Raw genomic sequence first — 6,869 nt, 5'->3', positions numbered from 1 at the left:
AGCAAATGCCCTTGTTATCAACAGCAGCCTTATTAAACTCACCCGAGCTAACAGGTATGTGCGCTGGTTACACTGCTGCGCTTAAAATTTCTTTTTTGGTTTGCTACAATGCCTTTTCTGAAACGTTGTCTCCTTCTGCTGGAACACTGACTTCTTTCATTTAATGCCTGCAGACTATAAAAGAGAACCCAACCCAAAAAGTTTGGTTGATTAGTCTGTGGCATTCTGTTAAACTGTTGCTTATGGCGGTCTCTGTGAGCTTCTCAGCGACATTCAGCCAGCCAGGTATCCTGCCTGCAGTAGATGGAATGTGGCAATGGAACGCTGGCTGCGCGTGTCATAATAGGCTCTGAGCCTTTATATACCTGTGCACAGCAGCAGCCACCTTCAGTCTGCTGCTGGACAGCCAGCAGCAGCAGCAGCAGCAGGAGAGGTATGTAATCAGGAGCCCTCCTGCTAAGGGTAGACAGCTGCTCGTTCCACCCCACCCCCCGCCTTAATTGGTTCTCCTCCCTTCCAACGGTGTTGAGGCGGGTGGGAACAGCAGGGGGTGAAGGTGCTGTGTTTAAAGAGGTGGAGTTATGCAGATCTAAAACGCGTGGATTGCAGCAGCAGCAAGCCGAAAAGTGCAGGCATGTAAGGGATCTAGAGGTTGACAACATGTCTTCTTAACGGGAGTCCAGGAGCTCATCTCCACAAATGGACTTTTTAGGATCCTTGGGTGGCTCCGTAGTTTGAAACCAATTCTGGTTATCGCTTCTCGGCCTTTTGGCTAAGATCAAGTGTAGTATCTGTTCTTATCAGTTTAATATCTGATACGTCCCCTATCTGGGGACCATATATTAAATGGATTTTTAGAACAGGGAGATGGAAAAAGAGCTTGCTCTGTCCACTCCACGCATTGACCTGGTATTGCAGTATCTCCAGGACCGGTGCACCCCTTCTTTAATGCAGTTTCTAAAATCAGAAAGAATTGAATTCAATGTTTTTTGTTCATTTTGCTTGTTTGTCGGATTTTGGGATGGACTCTTTGGCTCTGCTTTTCTTCTCCTCATTGGATTTTTCATGTTCAAAGTTGCAGAAGCCAGATTACAAGCTCATTTTGGTTCAACTTCAGCAACTGTGCATTGCATTGCCATGTAATGTGATGCAATGCTATCTTTCTAGCTCTCCCTTTCTACTTCCTTTTGGATAAACAGACATATTAGGCAAGCATTTTGGAGCTTTCACCTAAATAACTACAGGTGGTGAGATAAGCTGCACAATATAATTGACCTTTCAGTATATTGTTGCACACACACCATCTATTTAGCAAATGCCCTTGTTATCAACAGCAGCCTTTTAAACTCACCCGAGCTAACAGGTATGTGCGCTGGTTACACTGCTGCGCTTAAAATTTCTTTTTTGGTTTGCTACAATGCCTTTTCTGAAACGTTGTCTCCTTCTGCTGGAACACTGACTTCTTTCATTTAATGCCTGCAGACTATAAAAGAGAACCCAACCCAAAAAGTTTGGTTGATTAGTCTGTGGCATTCTGTTAAACTGTTGCTTATGGCGGTCTCTGTGAGCTTCTCAGCGACATTCAGCCAGCCAGGTATCCTGCCTGCAGTAGATGGAATGTGGCAATGGAACGCTGGCTGCGCGTGTCATAATAGGCTCTGAGCCTTTATATACCTGTGCACAGCAGCAGCCACCTTCAGTCTGCTGCTGGACAGCCAGCAGCAGCAGCAGCAGCAGGAGAGGTATGTAATCAGGAGCCCTCCTGCTAAGGGTAGACAGCTGCTCGTTCCACCCCACCCCCCGCCTTAATTGGTTCTCCTCCCTTCCAACGGTGTTGAGGCGGGTGGGAACAGCAGGGGGTGAAGGTGCTGTGTTTAAAGAGGTGGAGTTATGCAGATCTAAAACGCGTGGATTGCAGCAGCAGCAAGCCGAAAAGTGCAGGCATGTAAGGGATCTAGAGGTTGACAACATGTCTTCTTAACGGGAGTCCAGGAGCTCATCTCCACAAATGGACTTTTTAGGATCCTTGGGTGGCTCCGTAGTTTGAAACCAATTCTGGTTATCGCTTCTCGGCCTTTTGGCTAAGATCAAGTGTAGTATCTGTTCTTATCAGTTTAATATCTGATACGTCCCCTATCTGGGGACCATATATTAAATGGATTTTTAGAACAGGGAGATGGAAAAAGAGCTTGCTCTGTCCACTCCACGCATTGACCTGGTATTGCAGTATCTCCAGGACCGGTGCACCCCTTCTTTAATGCAGTTTCTAAAATCAGAAAGAATTGAATTCAATGTTTTTTGTTCATTTTGCTTGTTTGTCGGATTTTGGGATGGACTCTTTGGCTCTGCTTTTCTTCTCCTCATTGGATTTTTCATGTTCAAAGTTGCAGAAGCCAGATTACAAGCTCATTTTGGTTCAACTTCAGCAACTGTGCATTGCATTGCCATGTAATGTGATGCAATGCTATCTTTCTAGCTCTCCCTTTCTACTTCCTTTTGGATAAACAGACATATTAGGCAAGCATTTTGGAGCTTTCACCTAAATAACTACAGGTGGTGAGATAAGCTGCACAATATAATTGACCTTTCAGTATATTGTTGCACACACACCATCTATTTAGCAAATGCCCTTGTTATCAACAGCAGCCTTTTAAACTCACCCGAGCTAACAGGTATGTGCGCTGGTTACACTGCTGCGCTTAAAATTTCTTTTTTGGTTTGCTACAATGCCTTTTCTGAAACGTTGTCTCCTTCTGCTGGAACACTGACTTCTTTCATTTAATGCCTGCAGACTATAAAAGAGAACCCAACCCAAAAAGTTTGGTTGATTAGTCTGTGGCATTCTGTTAAACTGTTGCTTATGGCGGTCTCTGTGAGCTTCTCAGCGACATTCAGCCAGCCAGGTATCCTGCCTGCAGTAGATGGAATGTGGCAATGGAACGCTGGCTGCGCGTGTCATAATAGGCTCTGAGCCTTTATATACCTGTGCACAGCAGCAGCCACCTTCAGTCTGCTGCTGGACAGCCAGCAGCAGCAGCAGCAGCAGGAGAGGTATGTAATCAGGAGCCCTCCTGCTAAGGGTAGACAGCTGCTCGTTCCACCCCACCCCCCGCCTTAATTGGTTCTCCTCCCTTCCAACGGTGTTGAGGCGGGTGGGAACAGCAGGGGGTGAAGGTGCTGTGTTTAAAGAGGTGGAGTTATGCAGATCTAAAACGCGTGGATTGCAGCAGCAGCAAGCCGAAAAGTGCAGGCATGTAAGGGATCTAGAGGTTGACAACATGTCTTCTTAACGGGAGTCCAGGAGCTCATCTCCACAAATGGACTTTTTAGGATCCTTGGGTGGCTCCGTAGTTTGAAACCAATTCTGGTTATCGCTTCTCGGCCTTTTGGCTAAGATCAAGTGTAGTATCTGTTCTTATCAGTTTAATATCTGATACGTCCCCTATCTGGGGACCATATATTAAATGGATTTTTAGAACAGGGAGATGGAAAAAGAGCTTGCTCTGTCCACTCCACGCATTGACCTGGTATTGCAGTATCTCCAGGACCGGTGCACCCCTTCTTTAATGCAGTTTCTAAAATCAGAAAGAATTGAATTCAATGTTTTTTGTTCATTTTGCTTGTTTGTCGGATTTTGGGATGGACTCTTTGGCTCTGCTTTTCTTCTCCTCATTGGATTTTTCATGTTCAAAGTTGCAGAAGCCAGATTACAAGCTCATTTTGGTTCAACTTCAGCAACTGTGCATTGCATTGCCATGTAATGTGATGCAATGCTATCTTTCTAGCTCTCCCTTTCTACTTCCTTTTGGATAAACAGACATATTAGGCAAGCATTTTGGAGCTTTCACCTAAATAACTACAGGTGGTGAGATAAGCTGCACAATATAATTGACCTTTCAGTATATTGTTGCACACACACCATCTATTTAGCAAATGCCCTTGTTATCAACAGCAGCCTTTTAAACTCACCCGAGCTAACAGGTATGTGCGCTGGTTACACTGCTGCGCTTAAAATTTCTTTTTTGGTTTGCTACAATGCCTTTTCTGAAACGTTGTCTCCTTCTGCTGGAACACTGACTTCTTTCATTTAATGCCTGCAGACTATAAAAGAGAACCCAACCCAAAAAGTTTGGTTGATTAGTCTGTGGCATTCTGTTAAACTGTTGCTTATGGCGGTCTCTGTGAGCTTCTCAGCGACATTCAGCCAGCCAGGTATCCTGCCTGCAGTAGATGGAATGTGGCAATGGAACGCTGGCTGCGCGTGTCATAATAGGCTCTGAGCCTTTATATACCTGTGCACAGCAGCAGCCACCTTCAGTCTGCTGCTGGACAGCCAGCAGCAGCAGCAGCAGCAGGAGAGGTATGTAATCAGGAGCCCTCCTGCTAAGGGTAGACAGCTGCTCGTTCCACCCCACCCCCCGCCTTAATTGGTTCTCCTCCCTTCCAACGGTGTTGAGGCGGGTGGGAACAGCAGGGGGTGAAGGTGCTGTGTTTAAAGAGGTGGAGTTATGCAGATCTAAAACGCGTGGATTGCAGCAGCAGCAAGCCGAAAAGTGCAGGCATGTAAGGGATCTAGAGGTTGACAACATGTCTTCTTAACGGGAGTCCAGGAGCTCATCTCCACAAATGGACTTTTTAGGATCCTTGGGTGGCTCCGTAGTTTGAAACCAATTCTGGTTATCGCTTCTCGGCCTTTTGGCTAAGATCAAGTGTAGTATCTGTTCTTATCAGTTTAATATCTGATACGTCCCCTATCTGGGGACCATATATTAAATGGATTTTTAGAACAGGGAGATGGAAAAAGAGCTTGCTCTGTCCACTCCACGCATTGACCTGGTATTGCAGTATCTCCAGGACCGGTGCACCCCTTCTTTAATGCAGTTTCTAAAATCAGAAAGAATTGAATTCAATGTTTTTTGTTCATTTTGCTTGTTTGTCGGATTTTGGGATGGACTCTTTGGCTCTGCTTTTCTTCTCCTCATTGGATTTTTCATGTTCAAAGTTGCAGAAGCCAGATTACAAGCTCATTTTGGTTCAACTTCAGCAACTGTGCATTGCATTGCCATGTAATGTGATGCAATGCTATCTTTCTAGCTCTCCCTTTCTACTTCCTTTTGGATAAACAGACATATTAGGCAAGCATTTTGGAGCTTTCACCTAAATAACTACAGGTGGTGAGATAAGCTGCACAATATAATTGACCTTTCAGTATATTGTTGCACACACACCATCTATTTAGCAAATGCCCTTGTTATCAACAGCAGCCTTTTAAACTCACCCGAGCTAACAGGTATGTGCGCTGGTTACACTGCTGCGCTTAAAATTTCTTTTTTGGTTTGCTACAATGCCTTTTCTGAAACGTTGTCTCCTTCTGCTGGAACACTGACTTCTTTCATTTAATGCCTGCAGACTATAAAAGAGAACCCAACCCAAAAAGTTTGGTTGATTAGTCTGTGGCATTCTGTTAAACTGTTGCTTATGGCGGTCTCTGTGAGCTTCTCAGCGACATTCAGCCAGCCAGGTATCCTGCCTGCAGTAGATGGAATGTGGCAATGGAACGCTGGCTGCGCGTGTCATAATAGGCTCTGAGCCTTTATATACCTGTGCACAGCAGCAGCCACCTTCAGTCTGCTGCTGGACAGCCAGCAGCAGCAGCAGCAGCAGGAGAGGTATGTAATCAGGAGCCCTCCTGCTAAGGGTAGACAGCTGCTCGTTCCACCCCACCCCCCGCCTTAATTGGTTCTCCTCCCTTCCAACGGTGTTGAGGCGGGTGGGAACAGCAGGGGGTGAAGGTGCTGTGTTTAAAGAGGTGGAGTTATGCAGATCTAAAACGCGTGGATTGCAGCAGCAGCAAGCCGAAAAGTGCAGGCATGTAAGGGATCTAGAGGTTGACAACATGTCTTCTTAACGGGAGTCCAGGAGCTCATCTCCACAAATGGACTTTTTAGGATCCTTGGGTGGCTCCGTAGTTTGAAACCAATTCTGGTTATCGCTTCTCGGCCTTTTGGCTAAGATCAAGTGTAGTATCTGTTCTTATCAGTTTAATATCTGATACGTCCCCTATCTGGGGACCATATATTAAATGGATTTTTAGAACAGGGAGATGGAAAAAGAGCTTGCTCTGTCCACTCCACGCATTGACCTGGTATTGCAGTATCTCCAGGACCGGTGCACCCCTTCTTTAATGCAGTTTCTAAAATCAGAAAGAATTGAATTCAATGTTTTTTGTTCATTTTGCTTGTTTGTCGGATTTTGGGATGGACTCTTTGGCTCTGCTTTTCTTCTCCTCATTGGATTTTTCATGTTCAAAGTTGCAGAAGCCAGATTACAAGCTCATTTTGGTTCAACTTCAGCAACTGTGCATTGCATTGCCATGTAATGTGATGCAATGCTATCTTTCTAGCTCTCCCTTTCTACTTCCTTTTGGATAAACAGACATATTAGGCAAGCATTTTGGAGCTTTCACCTAAATAACTACAGGTGGTGAGATAAGCTGCACAATATAATTGACCTTTCAGTATATTGTTGCACACACACCATCTATTTAGCAAATGCCCTTGTTATCAACAGCAGCCTTTTAAACTCACCCGAGCTAACAGGTATGTGCGCTGGTTACACTGCTGCGCTTAAAATTTCTTTTTTGGTTTGCTACAATGCCTTTTCTGAAACGTTGTCTCCTTCTGCTGGAACACTGACTTCTTTCATTTAATGCCTGCAGACTATAAAAGAGAACCCAACCCAAAAAGTTTGGTTGATTAGTCTGTGGCATTCTGTTAAACTGTTGCTTATGGCGGTCTCTGTGAGCTTCTCAGCGACATTCAGCCAGCCAGGTATCCTGCCTGCAGTAGATGGAATGTGGCAATGGAACG

The 6,869-nt window shown here is 45.1% G+C and overlaps 5 non-coding genes across 5 annotated transcripts; all 5 read left to right on the top strand.

Moving 5' to 3' along the window:
- Nucleotides 1–752: 752 nt before the first annotated feature.
- Nucleotides 753–943, top strand: LOC141247433 (U2 spliceosomal RNA). The gene has a single exon (XR_012310895.1). It is a non-coding gene; the product is annotated as a U2 spliceosomal RNA (small nuclear RNA).
- Nucleotides 944–2,061: 1,118 nt separating this feature from the next.
- Nucleotides 2,062–2,252, top strand: LOC141247430 (U2 spliceosomal RNA). Its single transcript, XR_012310893.1, has one exon. It is a non-coding gene; the product is annotated as a U2 spliceosomal RNA (small nuclear RNA).
- Nucleotides 2,253–3,370: 1,118 nt separating this feature from the next.
- Nucleotides 3,371–3,561, top strand: LOC141247429 (U2 spliceosomal RNA). The gene has a single exon (XR_012310892.1). It is a non-coding gene; the product is annotated as a U2 spliceosomal RNA (small nuclear RNA).
- Nucleotides 3,562–4,679: 1,118 nt separating this feature from the next.
- On the top strand, nt 4,680–4,870 carry LOC141247428 (U2 spliceosomal RNA). The gene has a single exon (XR_012310891.1). It is a non-coding gene; the product is annotated as a U2 spliceosomal RNA (small nuclear RNA).
- A 1,118-nt stretch (nt 4,871–5,988) lies between these two features.
- LOC141247427 (U2 spliceosomal RNA) lies at nt 5,989–6,179 on the top strand. The gene has a single exon (XR_012310890.1). It is a non-coding gene; the product is annotated as a U2 spliceosomal RNA (small nuclear RNA).
- Nucleotides 6,180–6,869: the final 690 nt, after the last annotated feature.

This window comes from Phyllobates terribilis, unplaced genomic scaffold (assembly GCF_046119375.1).
Source record: "Phyllobates terribilis strain yellow unplaced genomic scaffold, ASM4611937v1 Scaffold_2981__1_contigs__length_96159, whole genome shotgun sequence".
NCBI classification, from domain to species: Eukaryota; Metazoa; Chordata; class Amphibia; order Anura; family Dendrobatidae; genus Phyllobates; species Phyllobates terribilis.
Note: the sequence above shows the minus strand (reverse complement) of the source record. Positions and strands in the feature narration are given on the sequence as shown.